Source organism: Calidris pugnax, unplaced genomic scaffold, assembly GCF_001431845.1.
Source record: "Calidris pugnax isolate Ruff unplaced genomic scaffold, ASM143184v1 scaffold13, whole genome shotgun sequence".
Lineage (NCBI taxonomy): Eukaryota > Metazoa > Chordata > Aves > Charadriiformes > Scolopacidae > Calidris > Calidris pugnax.
In genome coordinates this window covers 2,129,111-2,155,943 of record NW_015090810.1, presented here as the reverse complement: position 1 = coordinate 2,155,943, position 26,833 = coordinate 2,129,111, and the positions used below count along the sequence as shown (strand labels likewise).

At 38.0% G+C, this 26,833-nt stretch overlaps 1 long non-coding RNA gene across 1 annotated transcript; it reads left to right on the top strand.

The window, feature by feature from the left end:
* The first annotated feature begins 1,235 nt into the window (after nucleotides 1-1,235).
* LOC106885966 lies at nucleotides 1,236-25,339 on the top strand. Its single transcript, XR_001411543.1, has 3 exons — nucleotides 1,236-1,332; nucleotides 23,580-23,658; nucleotides 25,017-25,339. It is a non-coding gene; the product is annotated as an uncharacterized LOC106885966 (long non-coding RNA).
* The last annotated feature ends 1,494 nt before the right edge of the window (nucleotides 25,340-26,833 follow it).

Sequence of the window (26,833 nt, the reverse complement as noted above, 5' to 3'; positions counted from 1 at the left end):
TTTTTTTTTTTTTTTTTTTTTTTCCACCAGCCCATCTTTCTGTATTCAGGAACTTAACCTGAAGTTCCTGTAGGAACTTAATATCATCAGAATACCCGTTTTGTTTGGTTTCCTATTAGAAAATTATTGGCAGTAGACAAGAGGACAAATGTGTGCTCATAAGAGATAGTAGGTTTGTGTAAGATTTGTCTCCTTAGACACTTGGTTAGAAAGCAAACATCCAATCAGAGTTTACAATTCTCTAATGGTTGCTCTTATCTCTTAGAGAAATAACCGGCTGGCTGATGGTACAGATGATCACAACTGTGCATTCAACTCTGGTCTGTGCATGTGCATATTTGAGTCATGGGATGTGTGTTAGCTTGGCTGTATTAAGGGATAAATTAGCAAAGTTGTAAATTCCTATCTGTTGGAAAAAAAATACAGCCCTTGTCCTATAAGCTCAATTGTATACATGTGAGAAGGCCATTTACTTTTGTGGGGATATTCATTAGGGACATTTGTCTCCCTCCCTCTCTTTCCTTAAAGGGCTCAGTAGCGGCTGGTTTGGCATTGAAAATAGACCTATTTATGAATCAGACACTAGAATCATTACCTGAAGTTATTTTTTAATGTAAATATGACTGTTATGGTGAGGGTGAATATGCAAATTTATGAAGCCAATTATAGGAATAAACATTAGTTAATCCATCAAAAGCTGTAAATTGTATTTTTAATCTTTCAAAGGAATGGCAGGTAATCGTTTCATTGCTTTCTCTGTCTTCCTACTTTCTCACATGTCTGTGAACTTGTTAGAGAACAATTTGGCTCTTAATGTCCAGCTGAGGCAGTTCAGAATAAAACAAGGCAGTGGAAGTTCAAGAGTGACTTACAGCCTGTGTAAACTCACTAAAATTGTAATTGTAATAAATTGGTGCATCAGTGAGCTCCAGATCTAATCTTGTAGCTTTTAATGGAAGTAGCTTGTGGTAAAACTTACTGTCTATGGGCTAAGCCAGATCGGAGGAATGCATTAATCTGTTTTTCCAATACAGATTCCTCTAGTATAAGGGTTCTGTTGCAGGTAATCAAGGGTTCAGTTGAGAAGCATGCAAAATTTATCTACCAGTAAAGTTAGTGAGAATATCACTATTAACATCTAAGGGAATAATGCTGAGAACATCTGAAATTTCTTCCTGGTTTATAAAGTTCAGGTTGTTCCATTTTTTTCTTCTTTTAAATTACAGAGATTGAACCTCAGAAGATCAAAAAAAGTCTGCCCCTACTTACTCCAGTGTTAAATTTTCAGTGATTTCTACTGGAGACTGCTGCTTATTGGAGCCCTTTGGAAAGGTAAAATCACTTCACCTATGAAGATGGAGATGGTGTGCTTTACTTCTTGAGCATCTGTTGTTACAGCTATGTGCTGGTCTGCTTTCATCTAATCCAGTTTCTCTTGGCCTCCCAGAAAGGATTATGATGATTATATAATACTGTTCGCAGGAATACCAAATCTATATTCAAAATACATTGGTCTTGGATATTTCCAGAATCCAGCACAATTTGCAGAATACACGACACAAGTAAAGTTAAATACTTTAAAACATTTAGATCACTACAATTAGTTACAAGGGTTGAATGATGTAATTTAGCAATTAGTTAATTTTTTTTAATGAAGCAAACTCTTTTGTGGTGAACTAATTAACTGTATAACATACCATTTATATACTCTTTATGCTATGTTTCCATTTATATTCTAATAAGGACTTTTGCTGGAACATATTTCACCTAGGTCTTTCTTTCCTATATAGCAAAAGAATGAATTTTTTCAAATGCTAAAATATTATTATTACATGATAAGAGTAGCCCACTTTAGCTGTTTGGAATAGGAGATAAGAGTGGTACACACTGATGATCTTTTAGCCAATATTGGTGCTTTCAGTCCAACTTTAAGTTTCTGTTTCGAAAACTGATCCTAAAATATCCCTGTCTGTCTTAACAGATTGGGTGTGTTTGCATTGGCTTATATCCTTTGGTTAAGAACTATATCTGTTTCTTTGGTATTATGTTTTTCTTCAGCTGTAGATAAGGGATGTTTAAATGTAATACCCTGAGTTTGAAAAATGGGTAGATACTGCAGTTAGAAGTGTTATTAAACATACTTATTTTGGTGTTCCTTAGCTTAGTGCCTATTTTCCTTTCTGAATTGATGTGAGAAAAGATTTATCACAGGAAAAAAATTAACAGTCTTTAGTTGAGTAGGTTCATAACTGTCTTTGCTACAGTGATTCTGTAGAGGTCAAATTGTAGCACAGTGACACATTACACAATTCATTACTCAAAAATCTTGTTGGGAGGCTTATTATTAATGTCAGCTAGCTGTGGTTGCTTGAATGATTTTTCTAGCTGGGCCGCTAAGATATGATAAAACCACTTCGTCTTTGTTTCTAAGTATAGGACATCTGTATTTTGAGTAGAGAGCAGGAATACTGTGTAAAAACCTGACCAGTCATGTTTGAGGATGGTGGGTTTAAATCAGTGTAGGTGCTAAACTGAGCAGAAGGGAAAGACAGGGTTTTTTTGGGTGGGTTTTTTTTTTTTTTTGTGTGTGTGGAAGGAGATGAGATAAGCCTGGCTTGCATCTAGTGAAACAAAGATGGAGAAGATGTATGTTGAATTCTCCAAATCGGTCAGTGCATCAAATTCTGAGGAAGAAAAATTCCTTAAACAAAATGACGAACTTAGGAGGTAAACGGACATAAAATGAGCATGAATAGTTTTTAAGCTGAAATTATGAGCTTTCAATGGGGAAAGGAATATAGTGGAGAAACAAGACTAATTGTGGAAAAGTGAATTAAGCTTGACTTTCTGACATGATTTCGGCAATTTCATTGCAATGGGCTCTGGTATTCCTTTTTCATTTTGAGTGCCTGTGATTATAAGCTTGGCTGAGCAGCTCCTCCGTGTCTCTCCTGAACTTGTACAGAACATACCACAGTAGGACACCAGTCCCTCTGGAGATTTAGAGGTCCTGCAAATATTAATGTGGGCAGAATTCCACTAATGTATTAAATTCCAGTAGTGAATCAAATGCATCTTTTATCTTGTTTTGTAGCAACTTATGTATAACATCTAGAAACAAATTTAGCAATAAATAACAAATAGCCTAAAAAAATCACTTCAAAAGAGCAAAATGTCATGGAAAGAATACTCAGCTGAATGAAATTTTGCTGGTGGGTGCAAGATTTAGATTATGAAATCACAAATAAAGTTTTCAAGGAGAACTGTTCCATTGCTTAGGCAGTAGTTAATTGCTTTTTCTCAAAGCAACAAAATTGCAGCTTGGATTTATCTAAGTATTGATGTGGCTTCCTGCAAAGGAAGTTTGTCTTTGCTGAGATTAATGGCATAGACTAAAAATGGGCCCTTCTTAAATGTAGTATTCCAGTCTTTTAAATGGTTGTGTATTTCATTATGTGGGAACAGGCAGAAGCATGGACTGCTGTGAGGCTTATTGATTGCTGCAGGAGTGAGTACTTCCTAAACAACTGTATCAGCAAAATCAAAGATTTATCAAAATTGTTGAGAATTTGTAAATAAAATAGAATTTCTTAGTCAATATACTAGCAAGTTCTGTCCATTTGAAAAATGGCACATGCCTACACAGGTATTGCTGTTCATGCTGAGTATTTGGAGTATTATGTCTAGCTCTAGTCATAGTGCTCCATAGCACGGATATTGACATCATCTATTACTGAATAGTTAAGTATTCCTAATTACTTTCCTTCACAAGTCCTTTCGTTTAAATATAAGCATAAAAAAAGCCAAAAGTGAAAAAGAAGCCTTTCCCCACGTCTACAGCATCTTTCACTTCTTATGCTTTTCCTTTGTAATACTTAGGTTTGGTACAGTCTACCAATTGCAACCTTTTACTTTACACTGGTAGCAGATGACTTGAAACCCTGTATCGGCTGCGAACATGATTTTGTTTCAAATACAACTGATTCCCATTTGTGTTTCATTATCTTCTTTTACCTTAGATTCCTCTTCTTCCTTTTGGCTTTCAGGTTCTCCTTTTATTTTTTTCCTACTGACTCTGGGTGGTGGTTTTTTGGTGTGGTTTCTTTTGTTTTGTTTTGTTGTTTTTTTCCTTAGGCATTTAGCTTTGCCTCCTGGCTGTAGAATTCAGCATTTTCAATCTTCATCTCTATTCCTTTTGATGTCAGTCTACTCTGTTCTTTATTTCATCTTTTATAAGTTTCCTGATAGCTTCTCTTTTGCTCCTGATAACTCCAATAGCACCTCTTTTGCAGGATTTCCCGTTTTTGGCTTATTTGTGATACCTTAACACGGTTGAGTATTGCCTTCCAAGTGAATAGTTTTATTCAGTGAAAACTGCAATTTTAATCAACCTGAAATCTTTGTGACTTGTGAAATTGGGTGAATACTTTTGGACCTTTAATTTAAAAAGCAGTTCCATGATAACATTTGCTGAAATATATCCAACTTGTTTCGTAGTCTAGATTCATTGGGGATATAGCAGCATTTATAATAGCAGTTTGGAGGAGGTAGCTGATCCTTTTCAGAGTGCTTGCTGCTGTCACAAAATTTACTATGTAGTCTTCCATATCTAAGAAGATAGATAAACAACGATCAAAGAATTTTGAATGGATTTTTCCTGTTCTTCCCTGGTGAAGCTGTTCTGTGTTAATAATTATATTCTTATACTCCAGGACATAACATGAGAATGATCGCCTATGCAGTCAAGAAAATCTGGGTTCCAGTCCCTATTCCAGTGATTATTTAGGTAAATGACACAAAGGGAAGCTGTTTAAAAGGAAAGGGAGACAAATCAGTGCCACACTAGCTTACATTTTAAAGTTTAGAGAAATGCTCTGAAGGCGCATGGAGGGGATTTGAAGGCCGCTCTCCAGAGGAATCATCTAACCAGATGTTCATCAAGTAGAAAGAACAATATAACTCTCTTCTTTGGAATTCTTAGATACAGAGCTTAGGTGTGCAGGTGTATCTCTTTGTTCCACCAGACCTCCACTTCAACCAAAGAAGTTGAAATGTTACGAAATAATTTTACTTTAAACTTATCAAGCCATATGATTTTAAATGCAAAGTATTATGTCAAATCTTACTTTTGGCTTTGTCTGAAACACATTTCCACTGCTTTGGCCATTGAATTGAAAAAAATCAGTCATCCATTGAGCCATAATCTAGACCAAAAAGATCAGACCAGTCATCTTTGTCAAATTCTTCAAGCGATATGTCAGCAGCAGCTCTGTTGCCTTTGTTAGAGCTTTAGCCTTGTATTATATCAAACTTGGGCACCTGGAAAGCAAATTAATCTCCTTTAACAACAGCAGTTGGCTGGCAATTGACTTCTAAAACTCTACCTGAGTCTAATATCTTGGCTGAGAGATCCCAGTGTACATGCAGTAAATGTAACCAGATAATTTATTTAGTGGTTAATTTCTTATTTTTCAGAGAGAACAACTCTGGAAAGCTCAACATTGTTATTAAAATGCGCTATGATATTCTCCTGTGTCCTACTGTGAATATACAGAACCACGTTTTATAAAATACAAATGTTTTTTAAGTCTTTTTTTATTCCTCTGAAAAAAAAAGAGAAAGAAAAAAAAAAGTTTTATTCACAGAACTCAGAGGAAACTGGATTTTTTAGGTAGGTTGTTGATGGCATAAGCCATAAACTATCAAGCTATGTTCATGGGTCAGTGAGCACTTCATGACTGGAGATGTATGAAAGTCTGCTGAGAGAGCACATCACACCCTACTCTTGTTCTAACATCATTCAGTTGTTTTTGAGAGGTGAGAGATTTCTATTTCCCGTACCATCCCTTTTTATTACTTTTAACACCAGCTTTCTGAACATCTTCTCCCCCCCCACCTCTGACCCCCTGCCCTTTGTCCTTGTTTTTTTTTTTTTATTTGCAAGAACAGGTGACTGTGTGGAAGGAAAAATACCAAAAATATGATAGTGACAGAATGTTGATACAGGCAGTACTTTAAATAGTGAGCTGTTTTCATTGTCCTATGTTGCTGTCTTCAAATTCAAGCAACATATTAAATTTTTTATACCTCTTGTATTTTTAAATAAGAAAAGATTTGCTTATGCACAAGCTGAGATAATTAGCAGAAATTATAGTTTAGCTAGAGATTTTGCACTGAAAAACACCTCTCTGTCCCAAAATATTGAAAATATGCTTAGAGATCTTGTTTATTCTTGTGTGCTTTGACAGTGGTGTATTGTGCAAATAACTGTATCTGATTTACCTGGGACATGAAATTGTAGGAGCATTCCTCTTTATCAACAAAGCTGTGAATTTCTCACTGCCAGTACTGTGACAGGGGGACTTTTCTTTACGCAGTCAGGTAGATTGAAATAACTGCCTGTATTCTGATATATTTAACTTGGCAACCAGAATTTCAGACTGTATCCATTTATGCCCCATGGCATCCTCCTAATTTACACCCTACATACTTAATTTTTCTGGCCACAAAACAACACTAATTGAGGTTGGTTTTGATTTCAGTTGTGCCATTTAAAAAGCTACAGAAAATGGGTTTTGCCTTTTCTGTTGTGTTTTAATGTATTCCTGAACCATAAAGGATTATGTTAAGTATAGAATCTGAGAATGGTTAGGGTTGGAATGGACCTTAAAGATCATCGAGTTCTAACGCCCCTGCTATGGGCAGGGACACCTCCCAGTAGAGCAGGTTGCTCAATGCCCCATCCAGCCTGGCCTTGAACACCTTCAGGAATGGAGCATCCATAACTTCTCTGGGCAACCTGTTCCTGTTGTCTCTATAAAAAGTCAAATTTACCAGTGTTCTCAAAAATAAAATGCAGAATAGTTAGCATTGTTAGTATGATGATGGACTGTTAGTTAGATATACATCCATCACAAATGCAATGTATGATCCGTGTTTAATACTTAGTCTCAAATGAGCAAAATGGTAAACACTCACCATTTTCTTTGCTAATTGTAAAAAGTTGACATTCTTATTAGTTCTTATAGTGAAGAACCAAAACAGGCAGGCTGACTTTGTACTGGGTGGGTGACCCTAAGTCTGAGTCAGATTGACTCAGTTGTATGTGGCTTTTTCCGTACCATTAAAAACTTGCAGACTGCGAATTTTAAAACCAGCATTAGCCCAATTTTCCATATTGGAATCCTGTTACATTTTATGTATTTACTCAGGTATTGTTAGTTTAGTTAGACTGACTCTGCTTTACATGAGAAGAATCATGAAAGGAGGTCCTGTTTAGAAGTCCTTGTAAGGTGAAATACAACTAATTGGTGGAAGTTATACATTGGTAAATATTCTTAAAATGGTTATTCATCATCATACACATGCACAATTATTTAATAGAACAGACTGTGCCCATTGTCAGTTAGGTCCACAGATGCATGGAATGATACAGAATTTTTAACGTTAGTGTTTATTTTCAATTCTGAATATGTAAGCCTCTAAGATAGATCTGAAATATTTTATAGATTTTTTTTTTTTAAGTATTCTGAATAGCAGTATCATCTTCTGATCAATGCCTCTGGTAACATCTGATTCTACATAAACTAAGCTAACATAAAAATTGCTCTAACAGCTGCCTTGTCATCATATAACTGACAGAGTTTCTGCTGAAACATCTGTTGCCATGTTGCTAAGTTTCCCTTTTTAATTATTTAGGCTCAATCTCTGTTCACAGGCAGAGGTTGTCAAATTATGGAAGCATAGGAGTAGTATACTAACTAATTAGCAAGAGAACACATTTTCATATTTTCATTTGATTATGGATGCTTTTATCCTCTGTATTCATTCTTCTTTCTTCCAAGTTCCACGTTCACCCTCATGTCATTTCCATCTTTCCCTTTCCCCCTCTCTTCAGTAGGGGTCCCATTTCAGCAACTGGAATTTCATTCAGTTCTTACTGCCTTAAAAGTGTTTTGGATCAAATTTCCACACAAGACCTGCCTGTTATTTCTTAGAAGGGACACCAGAACTGACTCACTAACTTTTAGTGTCCCATTTGAAATATCCCATGCAGGTATAGTTCAACACCTGAAATGACACATGTAAGCACTACTGTCCTGCTCTCTCTGTTCTGTATTCTAAATATTTCACTTTCATGTGTACAGATGTGCACATGTGTACAGATAGTGCCACATCTATGTATTTGGCTCTCATTCTGGAGGATATTTTGTGAGCTAATTGGATTTAAATCTATCTCTAGGCAAGATCCAACTGATAAAAGATCTTAAATGAAAGATTTCTCTTGACTTCGGCCTTTTTGTCAAATCCGTGAACTTTTGATGAGTGCAACTTTTATTCTGTGTATCAGTAGATTTTTAATTTAGAAAAAGCACTTGAAACGGTGTGAAATTTGCTGTGAAGCTACTGCTCACAGTTTTTACTTTAAGATTGGACAATGTGGTGAAATCTATATATGTAGTAATTTTGTTTGGATTGTCACAGATATTTGAATTTAAGTAAGGTCTAAAAGAGCCCTTCTGAAAAACTGCCATTTTTTTAGGAATGAGGAAAAGTAGAAATTTCTCATACAGAAGTTGGAGGGAAGTCTCCAGGCCTTTCTGTGATTGGCTAACTACTAATTTTAGGCTTATTCTTACATTCTCACATGGGTAATTAAAATCTAGTCTTAGAAAAGACAGGTAGAAGAACCTTAAAATATTAATTAAAAAATACCCCAGAATCCACAAAAAAGCCCAACCCAATGGACTTAAAAAAGAAAACTTTTAACAAGTTCCAAAAAATAAGATTAATCTTGTGAGAAACAAACACACAGATAAATGGAGTCCAAACTAGCTGACAATTCCCTAAAGTATATTAAGGGTGATAACTCAAACTCTTGCGCTCCAGAAGAAGGAGAACATAGTACACAGCAAGGGAACTAGGCTAATCTATAAACTACATGCATGAAGTAAGAACATAGAAACAAACCCTGAAAGTCTGAGGCACAAGTGGAAACCTGACTGTTGGGGTAATGAGTATTATAGAGGTTCACTGCTGAATTGTAGGGGTATGATGGGTTTGACAGAGGCCTTTCCTAGTGCTGGTGCTACTTAATATTTTCATTTACAAGGTGGATATTGGAAAATAAAATTTGTTTATTAAATTCACAGGTTATGCCTCCCAGAAGGAAGCATGCTGGAACGGAGCATTAGAATTCAAGATGTAATTGACAACTTAAGGCAAAGTCCTTTTGGTGAAATTCTTTAATGTCAGTACAAAGTTTCCTGTTAAAGAAGGATTAATCAATTGTGTAAATGCAGGATAGCTATGTAGCAGCTCTTCCAGAGTGGATGCAGGAAATAGTCAATCACAAGCTGAACTGTGATTAAGGTATTGCAGAAAGGGAAAGAAACAAACCAATACTGTATTGGGAAGTGTTAATAAGATTACTGTTTTCAGATATGAGAATTCATCTGCCCACTGCTTTTGCTGTCCTGAAAGCATCGGGGGCAGAATTGCTTTAATTTTTAGGCATTGCTATGCAAGAAAACCATGAGGCTGGCCATATGTGTATGTCTATTCAGCGTATGTGCACCACCTCACTGCTGGCTGGGTCTGGGGTTATGGAGCTGCAGCAGCCTTGCTTCTATTGAGGCACCAGAAATGGCAATTCATGACAAGTATGTTTGGAGAAAGCTCAGAGACTAACACTAAGAATGATGAGAATTGTGAAGAAATGAAAGTTTTCTAGGTAAAAAGAGAAATAAAGAAGACGACAGTACTCTTTAGTATGTAAGAGGAAATGCATAGGGGAAGGAAATAATCTGTTGTCCAGATTCAAGTAATTGCTGCAAACGAGACTAAGTTTAAATGTTAGGGCAAACTACCTGATAGATAGGGAAGTCAATGCTGGTGTAGTTTGCATGGCTAAGCTGCAGAACTTCTGTCCATAGAGATTTCTAAAGAGTAGGTCCTACAGCCTTCAGTGAGGAATGCTGTTGTTGATCCTGCTTTTAGTTGGGGAATAGTTATGGCTTCCTTTGCACTTGAATGCTTTGATCTTATTGCACTTAAAAAATTCTCATTTTATTTTGATTTGGCATTGAAAACCTCATGTTTTGTTACACCAGATATCTATCTGCTGATAAGAAGTTGAGGGATTTATCTTGTTGGACCTCTAATGTCCTGCAGCAAGTGGATGAATTCCAAATCCTCTGCAGCTGGAAAGTTCAGACTCAAGCTTTCAGAAGTTTTTGGGGTCACAGTGGGTTTTGATCAAGGCTTGGGTATATTGGTTTTTGTATGGAATGCTAGCTATAAGGACCTGAACGCAGGTTTTAATATTAAGCTTTTTAAAACGTTAATATAACTCTTGTTTTGTCTTTTTTTTCCCTGTATCTCTTTCCTTAAGGTGCCCTCATTCTGTGTGACTTTGCTTGAAGCAGCAGACAGATGCTTCTTGCTCTTTGATGGCAGATGTTTAGTGGGATGAGGGCTATCAAGGCAGGATTCTTCATCAGTACTTATCTGTCTCACCCAAGTAGCTGTGCTAGTGGATCATGGGGCACTGCTATATGAAGCAGTAATTATTTATTGATTTATTTCACCGCAGAAAGCCTTCCACCTTCATTCTGTGAGATGAAAAAGGAATCTTTGAAGCAGAGTGTTAGAGAAAATATCTGAATGATAACTCTAGGATAAGCCACAGCAAATGGGCCCTACTTCTAGCAGTGGGCAAGGGCTGAGGCAACAGGCTACTCTGATGCAAGTTCCCTCAGTGGACCCCTTTGGAGAAGGGAGAAGGAAAGGTAGTTCTGGTTCACGGGAGAAGGAAAGGTAGTTCTGGCTCACCTGGGAAGAGGGGTAGCTGTGGAGACTTTGCAGGCTGAGGGCCAGGAAGTGAAGCGAGGGAGATCTGAATAAAGAAAAGCAAAAGGAGTCGATGATTGATGGTGGTGGTGGTTCTGCTGGGGAAATGCAGGCCCAGAAACACAGCTGGTCAGGTCTGCAGGAAGGGGAAGCAGGCGTGGGGAGGCAAGTGGGGAATTGTGTAGCCCAGTGTCGGTTGCAGTTAGAGCACTTCTAATGTGGGTACTAGTGAGTACTTACTCTTCACGTGTTGTTTTGCTACTGCTGTCAGTCTGGAAAGGATCTGGTAGTGACTGCTCTTGGGCTGCACCTGTGCACCTTGTGGAGTTTGCTTCTTTCATGTCTGTTGGACGTGTCTGTCAGAGCAGTCACCAATCCCATTTTCCTGTATAACGCCTTCTGGAGATGTAGTCATTTTTGATTTGACAATGGGGACGGGGCCCAGAGTCAGCAATACACGTTAATGAACAGCCTCTGCTGCAGCCCAGAAGTCAGACACTGGTTATGATTGCAAGAAGGAAGAGAAGGCTGGGCTTGAGAGCATGCTGGGCCGTACAGAAAACAGTGACAGGAGCTGTAAGAGGCACAAAGCTTAGATAGAGAGAGAGACGGGAGCCTCCTTAACTGTTATAGGTTGCTAAAGAGCAGAAATTAATTCTACACATGCTCTATGATTTTGTTTCCAATCCCTGTTGAGCATACCTGGAAGGGGAAAAACACAGTCCCATGTAGCCTAAGGCTGTGACATTGTCTGCAAACTACACAGGAATGGAGGCTTTATATGTCTCTGCTTTCTTGAGTAAAGTTTCTTTTCCGCTGTGATAAAAGTAATGACATCAGACAGCTTGTTGCTTTACTTTACTGTTTGGGGATTATCAAATCTTTGTGCTGCTTTGAGAATAGCAGTATGGCCTTGCTGGAATAGTTGGAAAGTGGGCCAGGTAACATGGAAGGTTGAGCTTACATCTAAAACAACTACAAGCAAGTTGCTGCATCTTTTACTGAGAAACCATTTTGCATAAATGTCTTAAAGGAGCTATGGATATTAAAGTATCTATATACTGTTACAGAGGAGTGGCTTTTCAGTTGCTGCCTTCTCATACCACTTCCTCTTAACAGGTTAAGTGACATGCTGTGACACACTGAGGATTCAAAGGTGGTTAGGCAAGTTATTATGGATATCATTTAGGTAACCCTATTTTGTGGTCTGCTAGGGAGAAAGCTGAGACACAGTGAGCCTCTTCCAACAGTATCACTGTACTGAGAAAGCAACAGCACTAAAGAAATTCCTGGTGGAAACCTCACTGAGTGCTTCTCTGGAGCATTTCATGTTAGAGTCCTCAGTGGAAGGACTGCTACTTGATGTCAGTGAACTCCATAATTGGTAAGTACTTGTGCTTTGTTCATCAAGGAACAAGGAGGCAGGAGTACTTCTGCAGAGGAAGAGACTTCAGTGTTAGTCTTCACTCATGAGCAGTCAAGATACGACCATTATTAGGTGTTGATATTATTGCAGGTGCTGTGGTAGTAGAGAGTAAAAGATTTCTTTAGCACCGAATGTGGGTACTTGTCCTACATTTGAGAGGAGACACTGTATTGCTGCTGCAGTATAGGAGATATAGGGAAGGAGATAGGGAAGGAACAATAAAAGACACTATGGTGTGGGTGTAGGGGCAGAAGTTCAGTTGATCAATTCTTGTTTGTTAATGTGCACTGGAAGGCATTCTTTTCCAACTTCACATCATGAGGGTTTTTTATATGTTTCTTGCCCACCAACCAACGTGTGTTTGGAAGGTCTCTTAAATAACTATGGACAGCTGCGGTCTGGCCTGCAACAGTGCCTGCTGCCACGGAGTATGAAAAGCATTAAATTGCAATGTATTAGTATTAACTTCCCTGGAATGCACCCTGCGGATTGCCAAAGGCTACCAGAAGCATTTTAGCAGAAGAACCTTTCTTCAGGGCAAATAACAACTTCAGAACAAAGGGTCTTTAGGTCATCTTTTTCAGCTCGAGGAAGGAATGAGAGTTAGGAAGTATCCTTCCCTGATCAGGAGGGAAGAGGATATACTAAGCATGAACAAGTGTCATGTTGGCAAATGCCAGTAAGCCAAGAGGTAGTAAGAACTCCATATTCCTAATATCTTACTTCATTTGTGTAATGTTTTTTTTTTGTCTGTGCAAAATTAGCAACTGGATTTTAATATTTATCATCTTTTGTGGCCAGCAGGTTGATCTCCAAACATTGGATGATAGCTTGAGCCTATCACTTCAGGCTCCTTCACTGACTCTGAAAGCACTCATTATTACTTTTTGGCAATGTTCTGTCCATGAAGCAGCCCAGCTTGAGCCCTCACCGCTTCTTACTCCTCAGCAATGATTCATGCCTCTGTTTGCTCTGTTGTGGCACAGTAGTCACACTAATTTTAGGTGCACCAGGGTAGGATCCCTCTGGATGGAGAGTGGGAAAGTTGGCCTTGGGAGCAAGTGGAGCACTAAGGAATACAAAGCACCAAGGAATACAAGACTAAAGACCCAAAGCTAGTTCCTTGGTGTCTTTATAGATGAGTATCAAAAATGCTGGTCTTATATTGTCTCCTCATGTATGCTAGAGCTCTTTTTTTAGAATTACGAAGCCAAATGAAAAATTCTGAAATGGCTAAAATTATTCATGTTGATTTTATCCAAAACTTCTTTGTATTTTCCTTTGTGGAGAATGATGCTGGCTTTACTTCCTGATTTTTTTATTTTTTTTTTTTTTCTTTTCAACACTGTGGGTCTTTTTTCCAAATCAGAATGCAAACTAGTCTGTTAAATTTTTTTTTAAACATGCATTGCAGTTCTTCCTCTAGGTCTATAAATAGTGTATTAATTGCTTGCATAGTTTTCCTTTAGGGGCCATTCCTTTCATCTATTGTCTACTCACTATGTTGTTAATGTCAAGGGTTGAAAAGATTTTGATTTTGTTTGAAATATCCACTCTCTTGAAAATATTTAACTTCAAGAGTTTCCTTACTGGCACCCCAAGATCTTCAACTCTAAACAGAAGATAGAAGGTAAGCCGCAAAATAGAAAGCAAAAGTATAATAAAACCTATCAACTGGTTGTCTTTAATGACTCACTTAAATAGTGGTCATGCTGGTTTTGCCCTAATTATTTTGTGTTAGCCATCTTTGCTCAAAGGAGCCAACTGTGAATTCAGTAAAACATCTTGCCATGCTGGCTGGGAAGAACATTTGTTTAAGTTTTTGTGAGGACTTAAAATGCTTTGAATGCTTTATTTTCATTCTTCCTTCTGCTTTTCAACAAGCAGTTTTGAAACCATACAGAGTCTATCAATTACTTAGTAATGCAGCATTTCTGTTAACATTCACTCAATTACTGTACCCTAATTAGAAATAAACTATCACTCTTATAAACACAGGTCTGGCTTAAATTCACTGGGAATGTGTGATAAGAACAGTATTTCAGATCAGATCTCACCCAGACCTTTCCTATTTTTATTGAAAATATCTCTGTGGATGCACTGCTATTGCTTTATTTGCCTCTTTTATACTGGCATCACACTGGTGGACTGAAGTCATCGTGGGTTATGGATCGATAACGTTAGGTCTTGTTACTTCTTTAATATTTTCAGCCGTTTCCATGAGTGATCAATTTGAAGTAGACATTATTCTAAGCCTTATACAATACTCCAGTTCCTCCTCTTGCTCACTGGTGATGCCGCATGTCTTCATGTCAGTGGGTATCCTGTGCCTACTTTTTGAGCTAATGTAATTAATTTTTGAGCATAACTTCATTAATTAACTTATAGAGCAAAATTTTCCCCAAGATTAATTCTTTTAGTACACCACTACTGGCTTTTTGTTTGTTCATTTTAATCTCCTTAATATGATCTAATTCAGTTTGGTTGGTTTAATTTCATTCTTGCATTTTCTGACATCTTATTCAGAGCTTTCCTTGGTGATCTTTCTCATTTTCTATTCCATTCCATTCTTTTAGATTTGGAATTTTACAAATACCAGATATTCAGGTCTTAAGCTGGATATTAATCCTCTGAGTTTAAACTCTAAGTTTTCTTCTTTTTCCTTAGATTCCAAGTTTGAGAACTTCTGTAGCTTTAACTTAAAAGGGATTCCTGATCTGATTTCTACTGAAATCCCTCAGCCTTTATCTATCACTCTAAGTTTCATGGTTAAATAGTTTCATGCTGTGTGTGAAGGTAAACATATATTTTGAAAAATTAACTAGGTTGCAGTTGTCTGTTGACCTCCACAGGAGACCTGGTACATTATCCTTACCATGATCAAACAAAGGACTTAAAGATGTTCCAACATCAGAAACATTCTTTTCATCTTCTGATGAAGTATGGTTTTATATCCTGATTTAATGCAGTTTTATATATGATCTTCAGATTTCTTGACGCCAGAAAAGCATCATTGCAGTTGTCTAATTTCTTATGTGACAATGTGTAGATTTTTATGTAGGGGGGCATCGTAGTCCAGTGTGTATCGAAGAGCTCTCCCATTTCTGCAATGTTTTTTGGAAAGAGGAAGTCACCAGACTTCTCCATGAATTGCATGAAAATCCAAGGCAGAATACAACATACATCTCTGTCTAAATTTTCCTGTAATTTAGTGAAATAATCTTTTCAATAAAATGTTTATAACAATAATGTGAAATATTGCAATCTAGGCTGCTCAAGACTGTTGTGTATAAGCTCTTGGAGTACACATGTATGGCTGAAGAAGTATGTACTAATTTTTCTTTAACCGAAACTGTAAATATATTCATACATTCAAGTGTCATGAAAGTGGCATAGCTACCTCAATGTGCAGTGCAGGTTTCTATCAGCTGAAGATCTATGCAGTATATCCTCACAGTAACTTTATTGTTACTCAGGTTCAAAGTTTCACAATCCAGTCTTTGATCTAAAGACTCTGAAGGTCAGTGTCATGTGAGCGATGACATCTGACAGAAACACAATGGGCTCCTTGAAAAGTGTGTGCTTTTGGTCTGTTACCAAAGAAAATGCATCTCCCCTGAGACTAGCAGTGTTGTTGGCAGTCTTAAGGGAAAAGGGAAGGTCTGATTTACACTTTTTTCCCTGAAGAAGGTCTCTCTGTGTAAGTCACATCAAGCTGGCATGGCAGTATGTGGAAGCCTCTCCTGCCACTACTTACACTGTGGTTACTTTGAAGGGAGAATAGGTGAGTTTGATGGGCAGTTCAGTTCATCTTTGTACTGAGGAGCAGATCTCCAACCTTAGGGTGAAGTCCTTCTGAGCTCCCTGGCAGTGTTGCTCAGCTGAGCAGTTGTCTGTTTGTCTACATGGATATTGAAAATATCCAAGCAGATTTTGGGGATTTAAAACTATTTATTTGCAGCCTTGCAATGCTCAACGTGTCAAGTTAATTCAAATCATGTTAAAGACTGTCATATAGTGTGTGATATGACAGCAACATAATAGGATTGATAGAATTTATCTTGACAGGACAGAAATGGAAAAGTCAAATAAGGATACCTTTTTTCCCCCCCTCACTTCCTGCTAAAGCTGTCCTCTTCTGACTCAAGGGAAGGGAGCTGCTTCTAGCTTAAAATCAAAGAAAAGAAACGAGAACATTTGAAAGCCTGATATATACTTTGGAGTATAAGAAAGATTTTTATTTTTTTTAAAAAAACTAATACATGCTAAAGTATTCTTAACATAGTCTTGGCAGTATATCAGTGAATTTTATGTATGCTATCAATCTCATCTACCCAAACGAGTCCATTTCTGTCCTGAAGAAGGTGGCTTGAGGTTCACCAACTTTTCTTCTGCACCAAAATATTGTTACTCTAGCTTCAAGAAATAAACGCTGTTTGGTCATGTAATTCCAATGAGAATTTCATGTGCTTTTGGTCTGTTACCAAAGGAAAATGCATCTCCCCTGTGACTAACATGATTGGTAGTCTCAATGGTAAAGAGATCTTATTTACGCTTTATTCCCTGAAGAAGGTCTCGCTGGGTAAGTGTTGCATCAAGCCAGCAGAGCAGTGTGCAGAGGCCTCTTCTGCCATGGCTTGTACTGCCTTCTAAATACTAATTAAAGTGAAATCTATAAAATAGTATTGAAGTAGACTTAATGCAAAAATAAAGCAAGTTAAGTAACACACTGGAAATTTCTAGAGCCTACTCTTTATTATGCATGAAGTTATAAATTGTTTTTAATCCCAGGAACTGCATCGTGTTGACTCATATTATTTAGTAACATGCCATAGTTCTTTTAGAGGACAAAGCTCAGTGGCATGATCAACACACTGAAGGGAAGGGATGCCATCCAGAGGGACCTGGATAGGCTTGAGAGTTGGGGTTGTGCAAACCACATGAAGTTCAACCAGGCCAAGTGCAGGGTCCTGCACCTGGGGCGTGGTAATTCCAGGCACATATACAGGTGGAGAATGGCTAGAGAGCAGCCCTGAAGAGAAGAACTTGGGGGGTGTTGGTGGATGAGAAGCTCAATATGAGCCAGCAATGCACACTGGCAGCCCAGAAAGCCAACTGCATCCTGGGCTGCATCAAGAGCAGTGTGGCCAGCAGGTCACGGGAGGTGATTCTGCCCCTCTACTCTGTTCTCATGAGACTCCACCTGGAGTACTGTGTCCAACTTTGGAGTCCTCAACACAGGAAGGACACGGATCTGTTGGAACAGGTCTAGCAGAGGGCCATGAAGATGATCAGAGGGATGGAGCACCTCCTTTATGAGGACAGGCTGAGAGAGCTGGGGTTGTTGAGCCTGGAGAAGAGAAGGATCCAGAGAGACCTTATAGCAGCCTACCAATATGTGAAGGGAACTTACAGGAGAGCCAGAGGGGGACTCTTTGTCAGGAAGTTTAGTGATAGGACAGGAGGTAATGGTTTTAAATTGGAACAGGAGAGATTTAGATTAGATATCAGGAAGAAATTCTTTACTGTGAGAGTGGTGAAGCACTGGAACAAGTTGCCCAGGGAAGCTGTGGAAGCCCCATCCCTGGAAGTGTTCAAGGCCAGGCTGGACGGGGCTTTGAGCAACCTGCTCTAGTGGGAGGTGTTCCTGCCTCCCCATGGCAGGGGGTTGGAACTAGATGATCTTTAAGGTCCCTTCCAACTCTAACCATTCTATTAATCTATGATTCTATACTTGTGCAAACGTAGAATGAATATTTCAAATAAAAACAGATAATTAACTTTTCTGTTTTTATAATCCTTTTTATTTGTGGTCGTGCAGAAGAGTAAGGTGTTTTTTTTTCCCAAGCAATACTTGTGACATTGGAAATTTTGCCACTAGGTATAAATACATTTCAGAGAGCACTTTAACATCAGGAATGCTGTGGAGGCTTCTCATAAGTAGTCATGCAGTATTTTAACATCAGATCCATTTTGAGCTGAAATTCAGTGGTGGAAGGGCTTATTCTCAGAGATTTGAAGCTAAATGCAAATTTTATTGCTTTCTTGGATTACCAATGTGGAAAGATCAGGAAATGGGAACTTTGAAGAAGCTTAACAGAAATGTAGAATATTTTGTTTGGTACTGTCTTCAACAAGCTGAGCAGAAAAGAAAACTGAAAAAAAATAAATTATCAGTGAAAAGTCCACACAGCATCTTATTTTCAATCCAAAGATACAAATGTTTGGAAAATCTTTCAATAATCTGTGTCAGATTTCATTCAAATTTTTATTTTTCAGTGGTTTTTAGATGTTTATTATTTAGTTAGTCACTATTCTCCTGCCAGGGAAGTCACTCGTGCACTGAGAAATAACATATTTGGCAGGCCAGTAACCCAAGCAGTGGCAAAGCAGTGATTTTACACAGAAACATGAGATAAATGTTGTGTGAAAACTCAGAACATAACTTCCAGAAATAAAATAAATACAGTCTTATCAATGGTGACACCAACTCTGATTTCAGTGCTCTTTTTTTAGTGAATCTCCTGCTTATCCCCATTTCCTAGGCATTCTTTAAGTTTGCCAAGTATTTTTGTTACATGTGACACTTACTCTTTTTTTGCAGGAAACTGGTCTGCAAGCCACAGTTAAAATATACTTTTTAATCTTTTGTTTGTTTGTTTGTTTTTTAATTATTTTTTTTATTTTCCCTTTTTTACTTCTTTTTACTCCATCAGGGCTTTCTGAAGACCTGCTTATTTGGACAAACTCAGTTTGGGTATCAGCCAAAATCCAAAGTCAGTGAGAGACTTTCCCCTGAATTTTGTAGGTACTAAATCATGCCTCTAATTTTGTGAAGAGTATCACAATGTAAGCAAATACAGCCTTTGTTCTCAATATAAATTTGTCTCACATCTATTGATGTATTTTCAGTTAAGAGCAATTGCATGTTCATCACAAAACTTATAGTTTAATTGCAGAGCAGTAGAGTGTGATTATATTGTTATTTTATCCAGCTAAAAGGGATGTTTACATCTGGATTTTCAGTAGCAGAGTTTTGTGAGATAAGTGGGTTGTATGAAAATAGAAGAAAATAAAAAAAAATCTGAGAAAATAAAAAAGAAATACTTTACTACAGCTGCCTGTATTGTTTTATGGGCAAGGCTAGTATTTAAAGGGTAATATCTTGAAATGAACTCAGTTATTTTATTGAGCACTGAGTGTTTGTAAAGACTTTAGAGGAAAAGTCTGCTTAAATGGATATATCGTAAGCATGAAAGCTGCTGCACATAAGGCTACCAGGAGATGATTTGGAAAAGTATAGCTTGAGTTTTTTCAGCCGGAGTCCTGTCTGAAGTTATTTGATCATCTGTGAGAAATAAATGGGGCTCTGGGCACTAATGGGTTTGATTCTGAAGAGTAATGCGTGTTCAGCAGTTGAGAAATTAAGGTACTGTCTAGAAAATTTGTCTCGCTTACTGCCAGGCTTCCAAATACCCAGAGGATTTTGGGAACAACCTGGCAGAAACTCCTGAGTGACGTGTCAGAGGATGATTAAGGGATGAATTAAGACACATGAGGCCAAACTGTGCTCCTGATCACTCCTATGGGGACGTGCAAAGACATCTCTGTGCAGGGTTTTGTGGACAGAATCAAATTTGCTCTGCCTGTGTTGCCAGATACATTCAAGCTGATTCTGCACTGAAAGCTGTGAGTCTGTGGGTTTGAGATGAGGTCTTAAGCCTGAGGTGAAGTCTATTAATATTTGAGGCTTCAGAAGTTTGTCGTTGTTTTTTGTTGTTCTTGTTGTTTTTCCTGTTGGGATTGTCTACCTCTGATTAAGGTTAAAGCATGAAAAAAAACCCCTTCTGTCTCCCTGAGTAGCCAGAAATTAGACTGGGAGACACAAAATAGAATTAGAAGGGATAAAACTGAAACCCAAAGCTTCCTACATTTCAGACTAGTGTATGGCTAGCAGAAGTAGGCATGCTTGTTCTTAAAGAAAACACCACCACGTGTGCATGTTTTATTGATGTTTGTTTCTAACTGTTAATGACAGGCCCTACCATAATATTATAACAATGTACAAAGGAAGAAATGCTCATATGTCCTCTGAAGTTATACTTAGAGAGATATTTCTGGAACAGTTACAAAATGTCTGTGGGCAAAACACAGCAATCAGTGGATTGACCTTAGCTTGTTTTTCATGTTAGTTTTATTCAAATTACTGCAAATTCTGAATTACTTATTCCAGATTTACAGTGGTATGTAAAATAAAGGAAAACAAAGTCGTTAAACTTCGCTATTAGTGCAATCTGTCACTCTTCCATGTTGTTCATTTTATTTCACCACAAGGTCTGAGAGAAATGTGTGGCCTTGCCAGATACTGTTCTTTGGCAATTTCTTTAACTGAGGTAGATGATGATAGGTTTATTAAGACTTGAATGGGAAAATATCCTTCAAGAGCTGAACGCTGACATTTATTAAGTGGTTATTTAAAAATAAATGTTACCCTTTGCATGTTTCTATGAACTTTAAGCAGTGCTATTTCAAAACTAAAAGTCTGTAATCTAACATAAGGGCTGGGTTGAGCAGTGCCCTGGCTTTGAGGAAAGAGTTTCCAGAATATTGGCAATGGAGGAAATAAAATTCTTGGTCCCAGGATGTAGTTTAGGGCCTTCCAGTCCTTCGTGCCTTCTGGTAAGAAGGAATAACACAAATAGCTTTGTGTATTTACCTCTCTGTTTCCAGGTAAGAGAGGTTGGATTCTTGTTCTTTGAAGATATGGAGAGTCATGAAAATGGAAAATGGGGAAAAAAATGAAAGAGAAAAGCAGGAAAAATGTGGTTTGAGTGTTTAAGGTACCTGGAACTCAAAAAAGGTGATTTTTAATGCCAGGCTCTGACAGTGGCTTTCAGCAGTCACTGTTTCCCTTCAGTTTCTCTACTTCCTCAGTACTGTCTTCTCTGTAAGGAGAGAACCCCTCTGAGACTCAGCATTTTTGAGATCAATTACTAAATATACAGGAAGGAGGAAGAGCTAGTGACAGGGATGGGACAGATTAATAAGGGTGAGATGAGTGAGCAGAGAAAAATAAGACTCAGTTGTGAAAGTGCTAATACAAACTGGGAAACTGAGTGGCTGTGACAAAAATTTTGGAAACGGGTGAGTGTTGACAGAGGGGGAAGATGAAAACCCAAGAAATTAGCACGAGAACTGAGAAAAAGTGAGGGAAGGAGGGATTGGTGAGAAAGAATATTACCAGTTTTTGAAAACCAAGGTGTCCTGGGTTGAGAGACACAGGACTAACTTGTCTTCTGATGCTGGGGAAAATTGCACTTCTAGAAGACTTTAGTGTCTGAATTTGTGAAAATATTTACTTTATAGCCAGCCAGGCTGTCTGGGATTCAAGGTCTTAGTGTTTTTGAGCCTTGCCAGGTGCAGGGACAAAGGAGCAAGGCCTGGGCATTTGACCCAGGCTGGCCAACAGGATTATTTCATACCATGAATGTCACATTCAATATAAATTAGAAGAGTTTGCTGTGTAGCTCACTCTCCCTTGATGGCAGCGGTCCAGACAACTCCTTGCCCCGGTGCCAGACCCCTGAGGCCTTCGCTTCCTCCTGAAGCCGTTGCGCTCGCAGTGTCCACCATTTGCTGTCCACTGCTGGGAGTGCACAGCTTCCTGCTGATAAAATCAGCTGAGTGTAATTCCTGTATCTTATATCAGTATCGGGATTAATACTGGTTCTTTAGTATTATTGTTAATTATTTAGTCTTAGTCTATTAAATCTATTTATATTTCAACCCTTGTGTTTTCTTGTGTTCCCCGATTCCCCTTTCCAGGTGGGGAGGGGTCATCGGGTGATAGAATAATTGTCTAAACGACAACAGATTGTTATGGGTTTTCTCAAACCATAACACAAGGGTAATGAACAGAAAAAGAAACAGGAAAAAGGGGAAAATCAACAAAGAAATTTGAGTGAAAGTAATGGAAGTTAGAAAAAAATCACACATCCCAAATTTTGTTAAGTATTTTTAATTGAAGCTGTCTTTTGAACAGTAACAGTAGCAACATGTGGTGTTCTTGATTTGGGGTGTGAAGGCCTTCAAGGTCATTATAGTGAATGATTACAAGAAGATAAACTGGCCAGGATGGGAAGGATTCATAATCCATCTATCATTATAAAAATATGGGAAGTGGAAATAACTTTCTTATTTTTCTAATGTACTTCTGGTTTTGTGTGGGTATCCCCACAAAAATTTGGTTACTGTAAATTGTGAATATCAAAAATCAATTTTTGCCTTTGAACACATTATCTTTCACCTGATCAGTGTTTTAGTTGTACTCTTCAAAACAGGTAATCTGGGAAGATTAAGCTCCAATAGTACACTGTCACTGACATGAATTCATGTCAGAGAAACATTCTATGTTGCAATGAAAACTTCAGTGCTTCTAGGAAAATGTGTTGTGGAAAGTGAACCGTTGTGCAAAATCTAAATGCTGAGTCTGACCATACCACTTAATGGTATGATGGAAACTACTTCAGTATGTTTGAAAATAGTGCTATATGGATGACCTAGCTGGGACCAGGGGCCACTTAGTGCTGAAATCCTTTCCTGCCTTCAAACTATCTTCCACATAAATTCTGTCTTAGGCTCATTGCTTAACTAATAAGTGAATAATTTAAGGGCAACAAAGATGGTGAGGGGTCTGGAGCACAAGTCTTATGAGGAGAGGCTGAGGGAGCTGGGGTTATTCAGCCTGGAGAAGAGGAGGCTGAGGGGGGACCTTATTGCTCTCTACAACTACCTGAAAGGAGGGTGTAGAGAGGTGGGGGTCGGTCTCTTCTCTCTCCAGGCAACTGCCTGACAGTTTAATAATGATGGGATATTGTTTCGTGTTCTGCATTAATATTTTTAACACCAACATTTCTTAATGATTGTCCTTTGTAATCACCCTGTGAAGAGTTTTCCTGAAATATCTAGTAAGTAAAGGTGTTTTTTCTATTTTTTTTAATTGCTTTATTTTATGATGGATTTTCTTTCTTCTGCGGTCCAGAATAATTTACAAAAATTAAAAAGTTACTTTTAACTTACAAAACAGCAGGTGCATTTCTGGAATACTATTGTACACTGGCCAAACCATCTTTACTTACTCAAAGACCAGAAGGAAAATAGGTTTATTTTATTTTACCCTATTAATATTCTACTTGAAGAGACAATGGAGAATTTATTTTCACCTTACAGGTCAGTTCATTTTACTCTTTTGAACTTGAACAGGACCATCCTCAGACCTGAATATTTTTCTCTGTTTCTTCAGGAATTACTTCTGACATGAATCTTTGGCAAAAGCAGGTGATTTTTTTTTTTCCTGCCTCCAGAACCAAGGCTACTTGCAGGTATGTATTTCGTAGCCTTGCTTCACTTTTGGACTTGGTATGGCTGATGAACTTTTAGAACCTGGCAAAAGGCATTAGTATCAGACAACAAGAGATTCACACAGTGAACCCGGATAAAAGATTAGATCTCTCTATTGTAGATCTAGTTCTGTCGGCAAGCTAGAAAGCTCTCTCTGCTCAGTACAACAGTACAGAGAAACTGGGAAGCCCATATTCAGTGTGTGCCATGAAGTTTTAGGCTATGAAAATGTCATTAGTAATAATGAAAGAAGTATATCTCAATTTGTGTGGATTTTCCTAAAACTTTCTTCTCAGCTGTCCGTTATTATCATGGAGAGACAGAGGTGAGAAAACATCTGTGTATGCTTTGTGGTGTTGATCAATATTGTGTTTTAACCCCAGCTGGCAACTAAGCATCACACAGCCACTTGCTTGTTCCCCCGTGGTGGGATGAGGGAGAGAATCAGAAGAGTAACTTGTGTGCTGAGATAAAGATGGTTTAACAAGTAAAGCAAAAGCTGCACATACAAGCAAAGAAAAACAAGGAATTAATTCACTGCTTCCCATGGGCAGGCAGGTGTTCAGCCATCTCCAGGAAAGCAGAGCTCCATCACAAGTAAGGGTTACTTGGGAAGACAAATGCCATCACTCTGAATGCTCCCCGCTTCCTGTTTCTTCACCCAGCTTTATATACTGAGCTTGATGTCATGTGGTATGGAATATCCCTTTGGCCAGTTGGAGTCATCAGTCCCAGCTGTGTCCCCTCCCAGCTTGTGCCCTCCTAGCCAGCTTACTGGTGGGATGTGTGAGGAGCAGAAAAGGCCTTGATGCTGTGCAAGCTCTGCTCAGCAATAATGAAAACATCCCTGTATTATCAATGCTGGTGCCACCCCATCTCCAAAACAGCCACATACCAGCTACTATGAAGAAAATTAACTCTTTCACAGCCAAACCCAGCACAATCAACAACCTCTACCTTCTGAAGTACACTTTCCCAGGTGACATGTCCTCTTACCTGTAACATGGTGTTTAGACTGCTCATAAGTGACATTAAAGATCAGTCTAGGTATGAAAGTATGGTCAGATCTGTAACTCCATTGATACATCATTACAGTACTTCATTGACTTGGAGATAAGAGATGGCAGTAAAATGTCCACTTGAAAAGCCTCATGAAGAAGCTGTTCCAAGTATGAGCCAGATGTGAAGCTTTCTGATATAATCAATAACATCTTTTTACAGGGTAGAAACTTTGGATTGCTTTTCTAGCCATAATGAAATGTAAAATAAACTTGCACATCTATGAAAACTCACATTTAAAATAATGCTCATTTTTCACTCCTTTTTTTTTTCCCTCTAGGAGAATGGGTTCCTGATTTTTTTATTCAGCCTCTATGTGTCCCAGACATGGCTCTTCTCCAGGTATGCTTTTATTGAAAAAATAAGGATGTTGAAGAAAGAAGCATGCCTATTGTAGCTTCACAAGTTTGTATTGGTGCAAAAGCACAGATGAGGTTGCTAAAAGTGAACCATGCACCTGTAGCTCCTTTGTATTGTGTTACTTGTATAGGCTTGCCTTTTGAGAAGTCTCCATCTCATCCAGCATACTCATATTGTGTCCAAATTTTGCAGTTCTGTCTCTACAAATTCTGTTGCCCTCCTTTTATCTTTTCCTTTTTTCCTTTCTCCTTTTTTTTTCCTTTTCGTTTTTTTTCCCCTTTCCCCCCCCCTTTCCTTTTATTTTATAATAAATAAATTATTATTATTTAATAATAATTAAAAACTGTTATTATGCCTGTTTTTCATGTACAGTGGTGCCTGCACCAAGGAGCAGCACATTCACTTTGATACCTTGGGGTACATGAGGTTCAGTCTTCTAACAACCACAAGCTGTAATAGCAGCCCAAGTTTAGGCAACAAACATTCTCATCTGCCTTTGCAGCAAGTGTCACTGGGATCCCTCTAGGGAGAAATCAGGTCATTTTTTTATTGTCTGGCACTGGCCAGATGAGAAAGCAGCTGGACCATTCCTTTGCTGGTGTATGTCTGGCTCTGTGGAAAGGCTTTATAGGCACCCATTTCTCCTTGCTTTTCATAGCTTCCAGCTTGCCCTTGATATTTCCACCTGATCCATTCATGATCATGGACTTACATGAAATTAGTGGAGATGGCTAATGAGTTTAAACTCAACTGTGCACTCGGGTCAGTATTTGATAGGCAGCAATGGGTATCTTTATGTTCGTATTTTCAGTGCCTATGTCGTGTGATGCTTTATCAATAAATTAGGTATTGTCTACTTAGCAGTCACAAAGTGGAGGTAAAATAATGTGGAAATGAACTTTACAGCTGATTTTCAAAGATCTCTCATGCTCGTAAGTTTGTAAACAAAAAAGATTATCTGAACCTGTGAGTTTTTTTATTTTGTGGAGAACTTGCTGTTTGGGAAAGTTAGATTTCTATTTTTTTCTATTTCTTGATAAAATTTAAGATTCAAATTAAATGATGTGGTATGAAACAAATTTTATGCTTTAGGGAACATTTTATTCCCACACTATGTACAGCATTGGAACTACAAGCAGTTTATGAAAATATGAAGATAATGAATATTAAGTGCAAAAACTCAAGGGGCAGAAAATACCTTTCTTTTTTAAAAAAAGAACTTAGCAGGGACAGAATAAACTGTCATCTTGAAGGCAGCTTGTCTCATTATTCTGTGTCTAGGTGAAGATGTCTCAGGCTAGACTTTACATGAGCACTTGTGAAAACAATTAATAGACCCATGTGAGTTACAATTGGAACACTGGCACCATTCTGACGACTTTTAAAATGTGATTTGAATAAACTTTCTTGCATTAATTTAGCTGTAAATCAAATGTTACTCTTCACAGTTCTAGTTCTTATACAACCTCGTGGGCTGGGATTTGGACTATTTTAATCCTGTGCTGCAAAGAGTTTAAGTAAGCGTAAATGTCATGTTTATTTCTGGAGCTATCACTACTGTGGTATCTAAATGCTCAAAATGTGTTTAAAAGGTGTTTAGGTACTTAAATTTCAGTCTGATCAAAGTCACCAATAGAGTATCAGAAGAGTTCTATGTTTTTTACCCTACAGCTTCTTTCTCGTTTTTTAAGGAGTTTGGGCCTTTCTCAGTAGATCAGATAAAAAATTTTCATCTAG